This window comes from Quercus suber, unplaced genomic scaffold (assembly GCF_002906115.3).
Source record: "Quercus suber isolate HL8 unplaced genomic scaffold, Cork oak 2.0 scaffold_103, whole genome shotgun sequence".
Lineage (NCBI taxonomy): Eukaryota > Viridiplantae > Streptophyta > Magnoliopsida > Fagales > Fagaceae > Quercus > Quercus suber.
This window is the reverse complement of record NW_027069568.1, coordinates 476,462-496,016: the sequence shown is the minus strand read 5'-3', so window position 1 is coordinate 496,016 and position 19,555 is coordinate 476,462. Positions and strand designations below refer to the sequence as shown.

At 34.2% G+C, this 19,555-nt stretch overlaps 1 non-coding gene across 1 annotated transcript in view; it reads left to right on the top strand.

Annotated features, from left to right (window-relative positions):
- LOC112013217 (ankyrin repeat-containing protein ITN1) overlaps positions 1–19,555 on the top strand; it is a 71,381-nt gene that overhangs the window by 42,138 nt on the left and 9,688 nt on the right. The gene's annotated exons all lie outside the window — the stretch shown is intronic.

Here is a 19,555-nt window from a genome sequence, read left to right as displayed (position 1 = left end):
GTGATCGCTTCAGTTGTTGCATAAAGAACTTAAAGAAAATCTAAAACCTTTGAGTAGAGTCTCAAAGTCACAAGTAGGAGAACTTGTGGTTGCTGTAGATTAAGGAAAGAAGTAGTCTGTGGACTCGGAGCTGTTATGTGGTCGTGATAGTAAGTTTTTTACTCGAGGTAGCAATAAGATGTTAGTAGTCTAAGTCTTATTGTATAAACTTCAATTCTTTCATAGTGGATTTGTTTTACTTTGAGGATAGTTAGATTAAATTTTCCCCAGGTTTTTTACTAGTTTGGTTTTCTTGATTTATCATATCGTGTGTTCTTTATATTTCCACATTATTTACATGATATGGTTTGATTGTGTTAACCTAGATCTGAATAATTTATTTAAGTAATCACTTGGTTAAATAACTAAGTTAAACAACTTATGTTTTAAGGAGCCTATAAATGTATAGGTCCTACCCAAGAAAAAAAAAATTAGTGGACTTATTATAGTGCTTAGAAAGTGCTGCTATAGGGAATTATAGGAAAAAAAAAATTAGACCACCTATTACGGCACTTGGAAACCGCCACAATAGGTCTTGGGCTGACTTAGACCTATTACGGTGCTTAGAAAGCGCCACAATAGGTACTGCTTTGAATATTTTTTTTTTAAAAAAATAATGGATATATTATGGTGCTTGAAACTGCTACAATAGCGGTTGTTTTGACTTAGACCTATTACGACACTTAGAAAGCACCACAATAGGTCCTTACCCAAAAAAAAAAAAAAAAAAAATNTAAATGCTTTTGCTTGAGGTTATTTTTATCTAAACTTTAATAATGATACCCATGTGATTTATGAGCATTGAAAGTAATATTTATGTGTTTATATGTATGGGTTTTATATTGGTGGAATTATTTGATGAGTGAGTTTATGGTTTGTGCTAATGATGACTTCCTAAAGTTTATGTATGGTGGAAAATTTGGGGGTTTTGAGTTATAACATGTGATGGTTGGTAAATCTAATTTTTCCATTGTTATTTGGTTTATTTGGAGTTAGTTGAAGTTCTAAATTTCTTGTCTTGGAGGATATTTTCATTTTTCTTTCATGGGTCTCTTAATGATATAGTGTAAATTTTATGGAAGCTAGTCATGATATTGGAGATGATATCAAATGGGCTAACTTTATAAATTGGAGTTTATGCCTTGTGAATCAATTTGTTGGGAAACTTTGGAAGTGAAATATATTATTATTGATGAGGTTAAATACTAGGCTTGCCTAATTAAGTGCTTATTTGGCAATTACTAAATTGAAGCTAAATGCAATTTTAAGTTTTATGCTTATTATGTTAGGTTTAATTGATATTGTTGAGATTCTAGCTAATCTCCTTTGGAGCTTGAAGAATTAGGCCTTTTGTAGGTTGCAAGGTAAGTAGCTTTTTAATGGGATTTTTGAAAAATAAACATGTTGCATAAATGATGTTTTTGGGTTAGACACACTTTTGGATACTACCTATGGAAATTATATTTTCCTAAACTATTGTGTCATAACCTTAATATATGTATGATTATATATGAAAATGCATCATATCTGGCATAACATTTGGGGAAATGCATGAATTGTTGATATGGAAAAATGAGCATATTTTATTTAATCTTTCATAAGGAAATCATGGAATTTATGGTGTATTAGAAAATTTAAAGATGCTTATCTTGTCTTGTTATGTGAGAAATTGATAGAAATCTTTTGACAAGAATGAAATTTGTTAGGTTCTAAAGACTTAGGATTTTATGTATTTAGAACTCTAATGTATATTGTTGGCAAACCATGATCAAAACAGGTTGTTAGTCTTGTTTAGACTTGCTCAAAGTGTGGGCGTTTTATGTAATGTTGGAATCGAGTGGCTGCAGAAGTATTAGTGACTTTCGGCCTGACTCGATCGATCGAAAATTAGACTCGATCGATCGAATCTCGGGCAGAATGTTTTTTCTGCAGAATTTTCAACTCAACCCAAGCCCATTAAGGATTAGGGTTTTAGATCTACTTCTCCCACTATATAAAGGAAACCCTAAGCCACGTTTTAGAGAGCTTTTAGAGAGAGAAAAGAGGGTGCCTCTTTTGTATCTAGGGTTTTGTACCCAAACCTCTCTAAATCTTTGTTGCTCATATTTGCGGTTTGTGTGAATCTCTTGTGAGATCATTGAGGAGCTTTCCTTCACATAAACTTAGGGTTTTCAATGTAGAGATTATTTCAACACCATGATGATCAACTCAGTTGCTGCCATTAGAGCTTAAAAAATAACAAGCATGGGTGCTTGTAGCTGATTGGAGAATCTAAGAAAGGAGTCCGTGGATCGGAGCTTGCACATGGTCGTGTCAGTAAGTTCTACTGGTAGGTATCATTAGGAAGTCAAGCGGGGAGCTTGTAAGTCCTTTTGTATGAATTTCGATTCTTTCGCATAATGGATTCAAGTTTACCTTGAGGATAGCTAGGTCAAATCCTCCCTAAGTTTTTACCATGTGGTTTTCTGGGTGATTATATCATTGTGTTATTTATATTTTCGCTGCTTTATATTTTTGATATGATTGTATGCTTGTGATAACCTAGAATTGCATAATTTGACTAAGTTAATCACTTGGCTAATTAACTAGGTTAATCTAGTTGAGTTAAGGGGTCTAAATTTCTAACAAAGTTGAAAACCTTACAAACTTTGTGGAAGTTAGATTATTTAAGGTTTTTCTGAAATTACCTAGATGTAAACTATGTGTTTCAAAGTAATGTAACCTATGAACTTTATATGGTTTTAACACCATGCCATGTGTGATTTCTCGGTGATCACTCGATTTGGTTTCCGTAGTCTTTGTGATAATGGAATTAGATCTAAGTCAGTGCCCTTTCACTTTGGATGACGCGTTCTTCCCTGCTACCCATGGGGGAAGAGATTTCTTGATTGTGTATGGGTAAGGCTGCTGCCCATGGGGCCAAGAGACCACATGTAAAAGAGGTCCTATTTGACGCACTCTCTTTGCTGCCCACAGGGGGAGAGAAACTTTAAGGGTATGGGTGAGGCTGCTATCCATGGAGCCAAGAGTCTGCATACCAGAGAGGACAATATCATGCCAATTGTGAATGGGTGGATCCCCTGATCGGTCTATGTGGTAGTATGATATATTTGTGATAAATTACCGTATGTTAGATTTTATGGCTTTGGAAATTATATTGTTCACAGATCATAGTATATAGTTTCAAGGTATTTACTTTGAGAAACTTTGTGTTCATTATTTAATCATTCTTGTCATATTATTATTATTGAAAATGAAACTTGCATTTCCCCCACCCCCATTAATTATGCTATTTACTGGGCGTTAGCTCATCCCACCCTCTAACATTTTTTTTTTCAAATTTATTAGCTATACCTTGGGTATGGAGCTTAATTCTTTGGTGATGATTAGAATGCTATGTTAAATTTGGAGACTTCTATTGTAAATGGTTGGTGACTCGATCTTGTTATGTTCAACTTGACCTTAATTAATTCTATTGGAGGTAGGTCGCTTGAGGATTTTTAGCCTTTGGCGTGGTAGGCCTAGACTCGATGTGAAGGTCCTTATTCTTGATAAGATTGTGACTTTGTGAAATTTAATCAAAGTTTTGTAATATATTCATGTATTATGTGGAGGCACATAATTTTTAGTTATTGTTCATAAGTGTGTTATAGAGCTCTGACTTGTAATGTGGAGATTTTAGTATGGTTATAGATTCTTATCCTATGGAAAAGAAAAGTAAATAAAGATCTCCTATAGTTTGATTTGCCAAAAAGGAAAAATCTACAGGTACCCTTGGGATGTATTTCTCAAGCTTTGGACCCTTTTGGGTACGGGGCGTGACAAAAAAACGACAAGTCGTACCAAAAAAAAAATTAGTGGACCTATTACGGTGCTTAGAAAGCCCTGCTATAGGGAATTATAGGGGAAAAAAAAATTAGACCACCTATTATGGTGCATGGAAAGAGCCACAACAGGTCTTGGTCTGACTTAGACCTATTACGACGCTTAGAAAGAGCCACAATAGGTACTACTTGAAATATTTTTAAAAAAAAAATGGATCTATTATGGCGCTTGAAAGTGCTGCAATAGGGGTTGCTTTGACTTAGACCTATTACGACGCTTAGAAAGCACCACAATAGGTCCTTACCAAAAAAAAAAAAACTAATTTAAAAAACATAACTTCAGCTCTCTCTCTCTCTCTCTCTCTCTCTCTCTCTCTCGGACTCCCACCCCTCACCACCACTGATCCTTCTCACCATGCCACCTCTCCCTTGGACTCCTACCCCTCACCACCATTGATCCTCATCCCCGTGCCATCATTGATAAAGCCTAGGCCTCCATCCTTCAGTTTGCCAGGTATTGCCTCCCATATACCTTTCTTGCTGCCACTTGTTGCCAATGCTGACAAGCTCTAGCCCCCCCTCCTCACCAACGACCCATATCTCCTCCATACCCATTTCACCCAAATCCTTTGTTTATTGACGTATGTGCCATGTCGATTTACATATTTATGGTCTGCAAATGAGAGGAATTGTCTCACATTGTCTAAGTGCATAGTTTATGTTTATTATGTATTACATGGCTAGGCCACTCCTAATACTAAGTATAAATTTTTGCATCAAATGTTCTAATGATAATTGTAAGGACTCAAAAAATAAAGATCCAATCCCACTTAGATTAGTGGTATCTTGTCATTTTAATCAAGCCTAAACAATAGAATTTATAGAGAGAAGGAGAATCAAGTCCAAGTGCAATTCTAAACTAAGCCCAAGCTCAAGGCCGTGGAGCCTAAGTAACAGATTGTTATGAATGAAAAAATGACTAGGAATAAAGTTTACCTCGGGCAAATCCAAGGGTCAATTATTTGTATTGAATATAGTTCAAGTTTACATCAGAATAATCTTAGTTCTTTTTTTTTTCCTGCTTTAAGGGATTTTTCAAGATTCATCCTCATCTTCTAGAGGGTTCCTTCCTTTTATATCCCCTTTCAAGGCATCCCAACCCTCCACTTGTACGTCAAGGGGCACTTCCCAGGATACTTGTCCCATCATGACTCTGTTGAAGGTGGTAGAAAGGGTTGCTAGCTGTGAAGTTACTATTCAGGGGTCATTTCCACATTAATGCAGCTGATAAGATTGGTGTAGGGCATTGAATGGGGAGGTTGGAGGTATATCCTTCAAGAAACTTCCTCCCTCCATCCTTGTTCCCATTATTGTCCTTTCTCCTTTCATTGGGCCTTCACAAGGCACTAATTGTCCTGATTCTATTTCCATCCTCATGTGGGCGAAATCTTTGGAGCTTATTTATCCCTTCAGGCCTAGACTATGCAAGTTATTCCTCGGTCTGATCCTTCTTAGTCCTCAGACTCCCCACAATATTGAACTCATGACCACGTGGTTAAAAGTCACGATAATAATGCAAATGAAAATTTCTATAGAAGTGTGATAAAATATATGAAGAAGAAAATTATGGTAAAGAATATGTGATAAAGAGAAAAAGAACAAAGTTACTAAATAAATGTATCACGATCTTAGAGGTCAACATCTATAGTGGAAAGCCTTTAGTGTCTACATCAATCCCAATACTCAAGATCAACTAAAAAAAAATTGAGTTTAAATCTTCAATTTGGGTCCTCAATTTTATGATTTATTGATCAATTGAAAGAACATGGAAATCCCTACATCATGCCCTAAACCTAGGGGCAGAGCTGGGGGGGGGGGGGGGGCGCTTTGACTATTCAAAAATCTCATTTATAATATTGATAAAATGGAAAGAACAATAAAATTTATGGAAAATTAAGTTACCGGTCCCCCTCTAACTTAATTCATGGGCCTATAATCTTTCCAAATCCAAGCATAAATAATCTATAACAAATTCCCAAATCTAAATCCAAAAAAAAAAAAAAAAACACACAAAACACAAACACAAAACACAAATCAGTAATATAAGGAAAAAGAATCCCATCTAAATTAGTATTCCTCTTCTATGTAAGAATCGAGGACTGACAAATATAGATTTTCTCTCACTTGAAAGAAAGAAATTAAAAAAAAAAAAAAATCCTGATAACAAAAGTTCCCTTGCACCACCACCATGGGTCTTCACACTACATCTTCTCAACCCTTTCCCTCCATAAGTCACCATTTTGCCACCTCAACTCACTGGCTAAGCTGTAGCCAGACTTGATGACTCTCCCTCCAGACTAGTGTGCCACAGTGGTATCTCTCTCTCTCTCTTGGTTTGTTTTGTGTTTCTATGGTTAGTTTAAGAGTTGTGTGTTTGGTTGTTTATGACTTTACTGCTGTATACATGACACGTAGTTCAGTAGATGATCTTTGTAATTCATTGATATATTTATTATGTTTATTATATGCACATATTGATGATACATGATGAGACAGTACTCCAAGTGGCCAGTTGTGCCAAGAAACCTAGCTTGGTTCTGAGACCTCTACTGAGACCTCTACAGGACTTGCATGATTGCCATCTTGATAAACTTGCTAAAACCTTGCCAGAAACACCATCCTCCATGAGACTGCCATATCGAACCAATCACTCGAGTTGGCAAAGAGAGTATTAAGAAAGCTCTCGGATTGCTGTACATGCGTAACAACCTTGGAGAAACAGCTCTTTTCCGAACTGCCCATTATGGGAAGTAGGACATGTTCGATTTTCTTGCCAAAACAATATGTGTATAATAATAATAATAATAATAATAATAATAATAATAATAATAATAAAATATTGAGGTCAAAATAAAATAATAAAATATCATACTTAAACCAACCACAACTAAAAATGAAGGTATTGTGAAAAAAGAAGTGCTATATCACAACCTTTTTCAAAACACTTTCATAATAAATATAGATGTTAAATTTTTATTGGTTTTAATTTAAACTTTTCAATGAAATTACTTTTTTGCCCACCAATAACAATCGGTAACAACTTACTACTTATGATTTGTTGTAAACATAACATTTCTTTTGTGAAATGTTATCATATCTTGTTATCGTCACAATATTTTCACCACTTCTGAGTTGTCAATTCTTTACAAGTCAAAATAAAATATAACAAAATTATAAAGGTATTATGAAAATGGTGTGCCATTCTATTGCGTTTTTAGAATGTTTTTTTTTTTTTTAAGTCAATTTTGTTAAGACAAAATTCATTGTTTCATGTACAGTTTTCTTGGTTGAATTTTTGTATTTTCTTTTTCTTCACACATAAAAACGTTTTGTTTTACACACACAAAACAAAAACACAAACACAAACTTTGGGTAAAAACACTTTTCCTTTAAGTTTGGGGTAGTACATAATTCCTCCTTAAATTTTAAAATCAAACAATTTCCCCTTAATATTTTGAAAAAAGCAAATATGTCATATTATTATTCTCTCAGTTAAAGCCCAATGAAAACTTATGATTTTTAAAATATTTCATTGTGTAATGTTTAAAATACTCTCACTAAATTTTAAAATTCTAAAAACTTTTTTCACGTACTTTGAGTTTTAGATGATACTATGGTAGTAATACTTGGAAAGTTGGAATGGTAATATAAGGTGTTTTATTTGTTACCTAGAGAATATTGATTTTCTAGGTTTAAATTTTTGAAACTTATAATTTATCTAATAGAAAATTCAATGACACATGCCTTTTGTTATCTTTTTTTTTTTTTTTTTTTTCTTTTTTTTTTCCCTTCCTTTTCTTGCCTAAAATTGGTGTTCATTAAAAACAATAAGTTAAACATTGCACCTAGAGTCATGTAGAATGATAAAGAAGAAAGTACAAATGAAAAAATTTTCTTTGTGTATTGAAAGCTCAATAGTAAAACTATTAGAGCTTGTTTAGACTCCCAATTTTAAAATTAAGGCTTAATTGCTTTTAATCTACTCAACTAAATGCGAAATAAGAGTAAACAAAATGCAATTAACTGGGACTACTTCCTAATGCATGGGCATACATAACTAGCAATTAAATGTAAAGCACAAGGAGTAAAAAAGAGAGATGCAAATACAAGATAACACGACGATGTACTATTGAAGAGGAAAACCAAAGTGCTCAGCATAAAAACCTCTCAAATGCTCTCCAAACCAAATCAATCCACTAGTAAATAAGTTGGAGTACAAGAATTACAATATAGACCTTCCAAGACTAAACTACCCTCTGTACTTAGATCCTCCGAGTCCCATGTAGCTACCAACGAGCTTCACCAAGCCTTGTCTTTATTAGCTTTTTGGATCCCGCAATTAGCTCCAATTGCATCCACCAAAGAATGGCTTCATCCAATACTTCCCATGAGCACCAAAATAACTCACAACATTCAAGATGAGTGAGGTATGTGTTTGGGCTAAGAAGCTCTCAAAGATTATGGAATTAGAGAGGTAGGAGTAGAGGAAACCTAAGAGAAATGTGTAGAGGATTGTGGGTGTGCAATCTCTAACTCTCAAATGGATTTCTAGGGTTTTCTCTCTAAAATTCTCCTTACAATTTTGTGGGTAATGTGGACATATATAGTGTCGATAAAGAAATGAGGAAAAGCACACAAACAAGCTGGCAGTGCATCTCGCGAGTTAGGTCGTGAGTTGGCCAAGTTTTCTCCCTAAAATTCCCTTTACAATTTCATGGGTAATGTAGGCTTATATAGTGTCGATAAAAAAAATGAAGAAAAGCACACAAACAGGCTTGTAGTGCATCTCGTGAGTTGGCCAAGTCGCAAGCCACTCATGAGATGCCATCAGGCATTAAAACTCTTTAGCATCCATAGTGTGCTCCTCATGTGGCCTTTCACTAGTTGCTTTACTCGTAGACCAATTGCGCGACAGTCGCAAGTTGCTCAATTCTTCACAGTTCTTCATAAATTTCACACACTAACCCATTACATTGAATCCTACAAACATATAGGGAAATGATTGATGAAATACAATCAAATTTGACACAGAATTAAAACCAGCAATAACAAAATTGAAAATCATGACTTTATATGTATGGTTGAAGGTATTTGATGAAGAGCTTCAGTTGTAACATATGATATTATTCATTGCAAAAATTTAAATATTGTTTCAATGTCTTAACAAAACTCAATTGTTTATTTTTGGAAGAAGATGATATTCGTTATTATTCTTAGAATTTTTTAATGGGTGGATATTGCTTTTAGTAAATAGGTACTAAGAAACTATTATAGTAAATTAGGTATTCATATATTAAATAACTACCCTAATTTTGTTTGTGATTAAAATTTTTATACGAATGAGATTAACTTTGTATGACATATAATTTTTATGTATATAATTGCATACTTTTTCAAATAAAAATTCTATTATAATTTTCTCACTCGAGATGTTTGCATGTGCCAGCCAATCTAGTGATACTAAAAAAATCCAAAAATTAAATAATTTATTCTAAAAGGCTATTTGTTTATGGGTTTGTATAATCCTTATTGGATTAGGAAAGCCCAAGGTTTGTGTATACTTATTTGGAATAAGAGAGCCATTGAGCTCCTTTTTAAACAAGGAGGTGGTAAAAGAAAAACCTAATCCTAGAGAGCTTCATAAGGTTTTCTTTTTGAAACCCTAGCCTCCTCCTACAGAAGAAAAAGTTGTTATTGCGTTTCTTGTACACCATTGGGTTATGTAACCAAGCAAAGTCTCTCACACCATCATTGAAGATCTTATTGGTGTTTCTATGTGAAGTTGTTGCAAATCAACTACATCAATCAAAGGATTGCTGTGGAGTTAGTCACATACTGAGATTCGTGCATCATTAGTTATTCACGTATTGGGATTCGTGCATTAAACGAAAAGATTGCCGCTATAATACAAGTCTAATTGGATATTGGGGTAAGGGTTCAACTGTAGGTTGATATTTTGGGATAGGCCAAAGGGTTTGGTAGGATTCCTTATTCTTGTAATTGCTTGTGATTGATAATAGTGGATTCTTGGGAGTGGTGAACTTAACATCACCCGGTGAGGTTTTGCCTTGGTAGTTTTCCTCATTCGTAAACAAATCACCCGTGTCAAATTTATTTTCCGCTGCATTTAGTATAATTGGTGATTTGTTTGTACTACCACACTATTGCATTTAATTGAAATTAATTAATTAACTTGGGTTATTAATTAATTGAAAAGGGTCGATTCAATTCAACCCAACAAGTGGTATTAGAGCGGGCACACTCTAATTAGGTTTTAATATTTGCTGTGTGATCCATTGGCCCCCGTTGTCATGGAAACTCTTGATTGTTTTGATTTGCATGATCTTGTGTTGAATGATGATGATGATGATATTTTATCATTTTTGTATGAAATCTCTTGAATGTTCTACAAAATTAAAAGCTAATTTTAAAAAGGTCAAAGTTGAAAGAGATGAATTGATTGCAAAATTGGATGAAGCTAATAATTTGAATGAGAAGTTTAAAAATCAAACTCAGGTGGACAAAATTAAGGGTTTGGAAGAGCAACTAGTTGAATCTAAAACCAAAGTTAAAAATTAACTAAAGCCAAACTTGTTGTTGAGCCTAACTCAAAAGAAAAAGATTTTATATTCCCCCATTTAAAAGGAATAAAGAAGATGAAAGTTTGAAAATGTGTTGAAAACACAATGAAAACTCGAAAATGTGCTGAAAACACAAGAGAAATTTAGACCCCCCAATTAAAATTACGGCTTGGTTGATTTTACACTAACTTAATACTAAGTGCGGAATAGTGTAAACACAAGCGTATAAGCAAGACAACTACTCTAATCTATATTTAAAACAACACAACAGTAAAAATAAAATAAACAAGAATAAGGAAGAAGGATGCAAACATAGATAACACCGAGACATGTTATCGAAGAGGAAACCGAAGAACTCGACGAAAAACCTCTCTGCCGCCCTCTAAGAGAAAATCGATCCACTAGACAATTAGTTAGGATATATGGGTTAGTAAGAGACCCTCTAAGCCTAATCTACCCGATGTACCTAAGCCCTCCAAGCTCCTACTCCAACAAGACTTCTCGGAACCGTGTCTTGTCTAGCTCTCCGGATCCCGCAATAAGCTCCATGTTGCATCTGCCATCCTTGACTTCTTCCAATGCTTCCCAGCAGCACCAAAATGTCACACAACACTCTCAAAAGGTGTGGTAAGTGTTTGGGCTATCAACCTCTCAATGGTATGGAAATGGAGAAGGAAGAGTTGAGGAAATACCACAAGCAAGTGTATAGAGAAAGGTAGGGATGACAATCTCTAATTCTCAATGTGTTTGGATAGGGTTTTCTCTCTGAAGCATTCCTCAACATTTGTGGGTAATGAGGGTATATATAGGATAGGCACAGAAAGTGTGAGTCATTCAGTACAGGTTGGCAGAACAAATTGCCTCGACGGTGTCTCACGGGAAGGCCTTACCCACGAGATACTTGCAAGACATAGCTGTCTCCACCTGGCCTAACTCTTCACATTCCAGCATGTGCAGGGCACATGATTCACTTCACGGGAAGCTAGGTCGCGACATACCCGCGTGAATTCTTCAGTCTTCAAATGCTTGAGTCTTCACACTCTCTCTCTATCACACAACCCTTACAACAAATCCCACAATAGATACAGGGTATAAATGATTGATAATAATTACAATCGAATTTGGCACAGAATAAAAGCCAACAAAATACATAGTTGTAAATAACAACTTTACACACAAGAACTGTTTAGACCCTCAAATTAAAATTACGGCTAGATTGCTTTTACTCTAACTTATCTAAGTGCGGAAACAAGAGTAAATGAAGTGCAATCGATCGATACTACTCTAGTGCATAAATATAAACAACAAACAATAAAAGTAAAGCACAATAGTAAGGGAAGAGAGATGCAAATACAAGATAACATGGCGATGTGTTATCGAAGAAGAAACCGAAGAACTCGGTGAAAAACCTCTTTGCCGCCCTCCAAGTGGTAATCGATCCACTAGACAATCAGTTGGGATACATGGGTTAGCAAGAGACCCTCCAAGCTTAATCTATCTAATGTACTTATGCCCTCCAAGCTCCTACTCCAAGAAGGCTTCTCGAAATCGTGTCTTGTCTAGTTCCCCGAATCTCGCAATATGCCCGATTGCATCCATCAAGGCTCACTAGCTTCTTTTGGCAAATTCCCAAAGCTTCCTAAGCTCTAAAACACACTCTATACTCTAAATAGGTGTAGGTTGTGTTTGGGTACAAATCTCCTCTCAAGGTATGATAATGGGAAAGGAAAAGAGAAGAGGCTACAATGATTTCTCATTAAGGATGAGTAGTCCTCTCTCAAAAGATGGGTGTGTGTTGTAGAAAACCTATCTAGGGTTTTTCTCTCTGAATGGCCTCCTTTACATTTGTGGGTAATGAGGGTATATATAGTATGAGTGAAGGGTAAGAAAGTCACTCTTAAAAATCCTCCAAGCAGAATGTTTCACGACTACCTCACAAGAAGGCCTTACCCGCAAGACACTCGCGAAAACGACAACCTGGCATGACTCTTCAGCTTCCAGTCATGTGCTCCTCATAAGGCTCTTTCGCAGGTTAGTTTCTCGCGAGCTTCTCGCGAAATCCACTGATCTTCATTTCAGCTTGAGTCTTCACCAACTTAATACTAAACCCAATACAATAAAATCCCACAAATTACAAGGAACAAAATTAAAGTAATTACAACAAATTTTGTCATGGAATAAAGCCAACATAAAACATAGTTGTAAATCACAACTTTACAATCTCCCCCTTTGGCTATTTCGTGACAAAACACCCTATAACAGACTTTAGACTTAAATGTGGGTTTGGGAACAATGGCGAAACTCACTCACACCTAAATCTAGAAGCTATGAAGCACTTGGAACATATATACCTGTAACCTGAAACATTTGCACAAAACGCATTAGACCCTCAAGGTAAATCAAGTGATAAAAGGATAAGTATAATGTAACAAGTAAAATGCGATCAAGTAAACATGTTGTGAAACATGTGAGCAACTTGATCATACACCTGACAGTCATATGGAATTGACCACAATGATCATATAGCAAAGCAAATGATCATCCGAACATGCAACCAATAAAGCACAATAGCATAAAGATGTATGCATGTCTAACACATAAGCACGATGCAATGAGAGCAATAAAGAATATCAAAGCACCATAAAGCAACGAGAAAACAAGCACAAAGTAAATCAAGATTTTATCAAAAAAAATCTTTTCTCCCACGTGGTATATGCATCTCCCCTATGGCTTTCTCCCCCTATGAATATGCACACGGTAAAATTTCTTCCCCTAAGAGTGTACACATGAGTCATATAGAAATGACGATACTCTCCCCATTTTTGTCACAAATAAAAAAATGAATCAAGAGGAAGGAGGGAAAGAAGATATGAACAAGGATACAAGATGATGCATGAGAGGTGCAAGATGAATGAGAAAATGAAGCTTAAACACAAGACAAAAAAACAAAATCAAAATCAAAAAAATGCTACAAAGCATAAAGTAAACATGACATGCTATGGATGATGGAATATGATATAAACCTAGGCATGAAAAGGAGACAAGAACACGTTATATGTGCTAACAAGTCTAAAAAGACTTAACTAGTATGAGTGAATGCAAAAACATGTCAAGTGTTAAAGTGTGTGTAGCAAAGGTGTATCTAGTGTGCATGTGAGATGCATGACCAATGCATGAATAAGCATTCACGCGGCAAAGTGTATAAAACACACCACCAATGATCAAAACATGATAAACATGAATAATTATGGTGATCCTCAAAATTTGGTACTCATCGGAGTTCAAAGCAACAATAAAAATGTCATTTAGGCATTTTATCAAACACTTAGAGTGCACACACTACACATGTATGATAAATAATGTAAGAACATATGAAAATGTTGCCTAAATACACGTTATTTTTTCCACAAGGGGCCAACATCCAAAGTAAATCATCATTTAAACAAAGCCCAATAAAAAATATTGACAAAAAATAAGTTTTTCAGCTCCCATTTGAGAAAATCCCAACTATGAACATAAAACCCCCAAAAGCATAATTTAAGGATCAAAATCAATGAAAAGAGTTAAAGATTACCTTAAACAATTTTATGGAATGTAAAACACTTGAATTTAGTTGGGTTTTGAAGTTAAAGCATTAAAATAGGGGTTTAGGAGAAGATAAGAGAAGTTTAAAACAAAAGACCCACGAAATGCCCTATAAAAAGCTGATCTGGAAATTTTTGCGGGAAGCTTACTCGCAAAATTTTTCATGGGTAAGTCTTACTCATGAAACAGTCGCAAAAGTCTCTGTCCAAAGCTAAAAAAAACTTTAAAATTGGACCATCTAACTCGCAGTTGAGCCTATACATGAAATAGGTCACAAAAACACCCAGAAAACATGTTTTTTCACATAAAAACAACTTGAAAAACTTTGAAAAACATAGGTGATACAAATCACTTCCAAAAGAAAACAAAAAGAACAAAATTCTTTTTGGTTTGATCCACATATGGTTGAGCACACACATATCACATTTGAACATGTACAATCACACAAATGAAATAGACATTAATTGAACAAAAGTCTTGTGTGTAATGTGTGAGTATCAAAAGTGGAATAGTCCTTAGTCTAGAGTGAAGTTTCGATGATCAATTCAATCAAGTCATACACAACTAGCACTAAGTCAAGTGGTCTATCTCAATTATAGAAATAAACATATATGACCTCCCACAAGAAAATGATTACACAACTTAGAAGCTTTTCATTTGACTTCTATACAAATCACAACATTTAATCATTTTTGAACAATACATCTCATTTTGAGATCGGTGCTTGAAATTTTTGATATTTCAATATTGAGAATGAGCCTTTAGTTTTTTGAGCACCATACATTTCAATTTAAAATATCACTTTCCCTTTTTCCTAGTCAAATACTAGTATGTGCGACGGCTTTTGCAGCTCATTATCTCTTTTCATTTTGAGATTTACATTTGTTGAACTCTTTAAGAAAAAACGTAAAAATAAAGTGGGAAGATATATAGGCACAAGTCTATACAAGTATCAAGGCCATCAAGACTATTGACCAATCATTCATGACAAGCTTGAAGATCTATTTACAACAATCACACATAGTTTTCAAGATTTCTCCCACACAGATATATGTGCATACATAACAAGCTAAGCTCGTAAATGCACTACGCCATTAGTACGAAAACTCACATGTGAAATGTGCTCAAACATATACAATAAAACGTTTTTAATTTTTCACTTTTTATGTGGTTTTAGATTTTTACTCACACAAAACTAAAACATAAAAGTAAGATCAAAACAAAAAAGAAATGCATATAACGAAATACAAGATGTACAAAATGCATGAAGATATGATATTCAATGCATGAAGGGTCCAACAACGATCAAAAGAATTAGATCAAGAACCAAAAGAGCAAAAGCTCAATCATAGAACCCCTTCCTCATCCAAACGGAATGATTGTTTGGAATGAATGTCTCATGAGAAGTGAGACGAGGGTTGGAAGAATAAGAATCGGAGATGCACATAGTCAAGGAGTTAAGAGCATTAAAGACTTTCTTTAACAACATGTTATTTTCACTCAAATTTGATTTACTCTTTTTAGTACAACTTCCAAGAAGCTTAAGTTTTTCTTTTATTTTTATTCTTTTAAGATCTTGAAACTTAGAGCAATGAGGTTTAAGATGACCAAAGGCACCACAATGGTGACAAACAATGTGTTTAGGTCTATTAGGCCTTTTGGAAAGGGATCTAGCAACATGGGTTTGTTCTCTGTTCAACTTATGACATTGAGGTTTTATATGACCAATCACATCACAATGGTGGCAAGTAAGAACAAACTTAGATCCACTCAATTCCCTAGGATGGGACTTAAATAGAGGCTTAGGCTTAAGAGCCTTTCTCTCCACTTTTTGGTTTCTTTTGTGTGGAGGAATGTACATCGATTTGTTTTTAGAGGTAGAACTCACAATAGGGACAAAATCGGGTACCACAACATGATTGCAACATATATTATCTTCCTTTTTAGCAACAGGTTCAGCAATTAAACACTTGGCATGTGTCTTAAGAGATTCATTTTCAGATTTAAGATCATCAACAAGTTTGTTAGACAAAACAAGTTTAGCATCCAAGTCCATATTCAAACATTCAAACTCTTTTAGCTTTTTAAGATAATTTTCAGCAAGTTTCTTATATTTCTCAACCAATTTGTTGGATTCATTGAGTTTAACAATCAAATCATCATTTTCACAAAATAACTTGCTCAAACTCTTTTGAAACTTCTTAGCCTTTTTCTTCAAGAGTTTGTCATTTGGAATATCAACAACACCCAATGTTTCAAGTAACATGTCATCACAATCATGAGGATAAACACTCATAGAGGCATTTTCACAAATAAATGGCATGTTACAATCAACAATATCCATAAAAGCATACAAAACATTATCCGTGGCAAAACACGCAAGGGGTCAAGGATCACACTTAGGTAATAAAACCAAAACAAGTGTACTTGCTTTAATACCAATTGAAAGCTCGAAAATGTGTTGAAAACACAAGAGATGTTTAGACTCCCAAATTAAAATTACGGCTAGATTGCTTTTACTCTAACTTATCTAAGTGTGGAAACAAGAGTAAATGAAGCGCAATCAACTGATACTACTCTAGTGTATAAACATAAACAACAAACAATAAAAGTAAAGCACAAGAGTAAAGGAAGAGAGATGCAAATACAAGATAACACAGCGATGTGTTATTGAACAGGAAATCGAAGAACACGGCAAAAAACCTCTCCGCCGCCCTCCAAGCGGTAATCGATCCACTAAACAATCAGTTGGGATACATGGGTTAGCAAGAGACCCTCCAAGCTTAATTTACCCAATGTACTTATGCCCTCCAAGCTCCTACTCCAATAAGACTTCTCGGAACCGTGTCTTGTCTAACTCTCCGGATCCCGCAATACGCCCGATTGCATCCACCAAGTCAAGCCTCACCAGCTTCTTTTGGCAAATCCCTAAAGCTTTCCAAGCTCCAAAACACTCTCTACACTCTGAATAGATGTGGATTGTATTTGAGTACAAATCTCCTCTTAAGGTATGACAATGCGAGAGGGAAGGAGGGCATAAGGCTATATAATTTGCCTGAAAAGGGCAAGGGCAATTTTGTCCTTCAAACATAAAAGTGAATAACAAAGAAATAATAAAGCATAGAGTAGGATATATATATATATATATTAAAATTTTATTCATCATAGGTATGTGGTGCACAAACTGCAATATAATAAGAGGTTGAGTTATTCTATAACTCTTATGAGCGGTGTTTCGTTGTTATGAGGGCATTCTTGATGGATTCACTTATGTAAGTATTGAAGTAGGGCTGCTTCTATGATAATTTGATTTAATTCTCTACATCACTTATGAAAGTCGGGATCTAGAACAAGGCCATTAATGTGCAATTGCAAGCTTGCAAGCTTGAAAGTTCATTGCTTAGTCCTTGGGTATTATGTGTGTGATAATACGCTATGTGAGAGTTCATTCCATTGATACTCTCATTATGCGTAATGCTCTACCTTTACCCAGATGGATATAAAATTTATTTTTTATTTAAATAAATGGGGGATTATTGGGATATTTTACTAAAAAATTATATTTCTAATTTACTTTCCACGTTAACTTTATAGTCAAATTTTGACCTTGAATGTTTACTCATTGATGGAGTTCTATTTGAGAATCATAACCACATTAAACTCATATTTTATATTCATTGATCTATATTTATTCATTTTGTAACTCACTAATCTACTATGCCTATAAATTGGTTCTCTTTCCACTTCTATAAGAGACAACGTTAGTCTAATATCAAGGTATCTTCTTATTTCTTGTGTTCTTCACTCCGTTTCTTTATAAAAGCTTAATAATATCTTTCTATAATTGTGATACCAGGTATGAGAGAACAGACAAGGGTGGCCGACCTTTTGTAGCTCAAGAACAACGTGCCTAAAATGTTTGCTGTACCAGTTGCTTAAATATACTGTTAATGGTGTAAATAATCTTAAGAAAGTGACATAGTCTGTGTCTCAACTTGGTAATTCTCAATCTTATTAGAAATTGGCTGTAGCATGCAATACAGATTTTATGTTATAAAATATGTCGAAACATCAAAGAGGCACTATCTCTCTCTCTATCTCTCTCTCTCTCTCTCTCTCTCTCTCTCTCTCTCTCTATATATATATATATATATTTTTTCTCTATCTTGATCAGTTAAAATAAGACTTTTATGAAATATTATTATTTAAAGTATATTGGTAAATTGTGAAATTTATTTAATTTTATTTAGTAATTTATTACCATAGGAACAACAAATTAAAGTTTATTAATTCCAAAAGATTAATTACCAAAATCTTCCCGCTAATGGTGTGTATAATCTTAAGAAAGTGACATGATCTATGCCTCAACTTGGTAAAAAAAAAAAGTTTGAGGAAGGATATTGACGTTGCTTAGTAAATCAAAGTACAGTAAGCAAAGAATATTAGTATATTATAAAAACCAAATTAGATGCTATTTTGCATGGAAAATGTAACAACACAATCCTTTATTCGATAAATTTTCTAATGGAATACAGTTAATTATGAATCTTTTCCTTAGGTAAGATAGGGTAGTGGAAGGTATCTACTTTGCTTAAAAAATTAACTAGTCAGCGAATAATATAAAGAATTAGATCCCATTTTGCACTGAAAATCTACTTTGCTTAGATAAAAGATTCAAAACTGTTATTCAACAGAACAAGCATTTTCCTTACGAAAGAGCGTCTAATTAGACTAATTTAGTCTTACTATGATGCTTTCTCGTGGCTGTACACTTTAATCGATTAAGTAAAAAGTAGATACCTTTCTTGTACTGAAAAAAAGAAGAAGTAGATATTTCGCATTCTCTAGTAGTTGATGGCAGTCTATAAAAGAATGTTCGATCACAGCGGGGAAGAGGGAGAGATTGAAAAATGGTAAACCTTCGGAAAACTTGTAATTGTTATTGTTTTCTTATCGTCATCAACATTATAATCATTATCATCACCAGTGCGAAGTTTCATTATATATATATATATATATATAAAGTATCATTACAGTAAGTATTATTTGACCACTACTATTGATCATTGTCATTGTTCTTTTTATTTATTTATTTTGATATAATTTGATATTGCAATAGGTGATAAAGGAATTAAATACTAAATCATTTGGAAATATCAAGATGTGCTAATTAATTTAATTACAAATCCATTTTGTAATAGTTATTGATGCTGCCACCTTGTTAATTACTGTAATTGTTATTAATTTATTATATTTATATTCTTCCACTTATTATTATTTCACTATTATATTGATTATTATGTTGTGGTTGTTGGGACTTTTTTTTTTTTTTTTTTTTTGAGAATCAAGGTTGTTGGGACTTAAATGGGCTACAGTTATACAAATGTTGCCAAATAATCTTTTCATTTATTTGTTGTTGAACGTTGCTCCAAAAATCTATATATGGATTTTTTTTTTTTTTTTTTT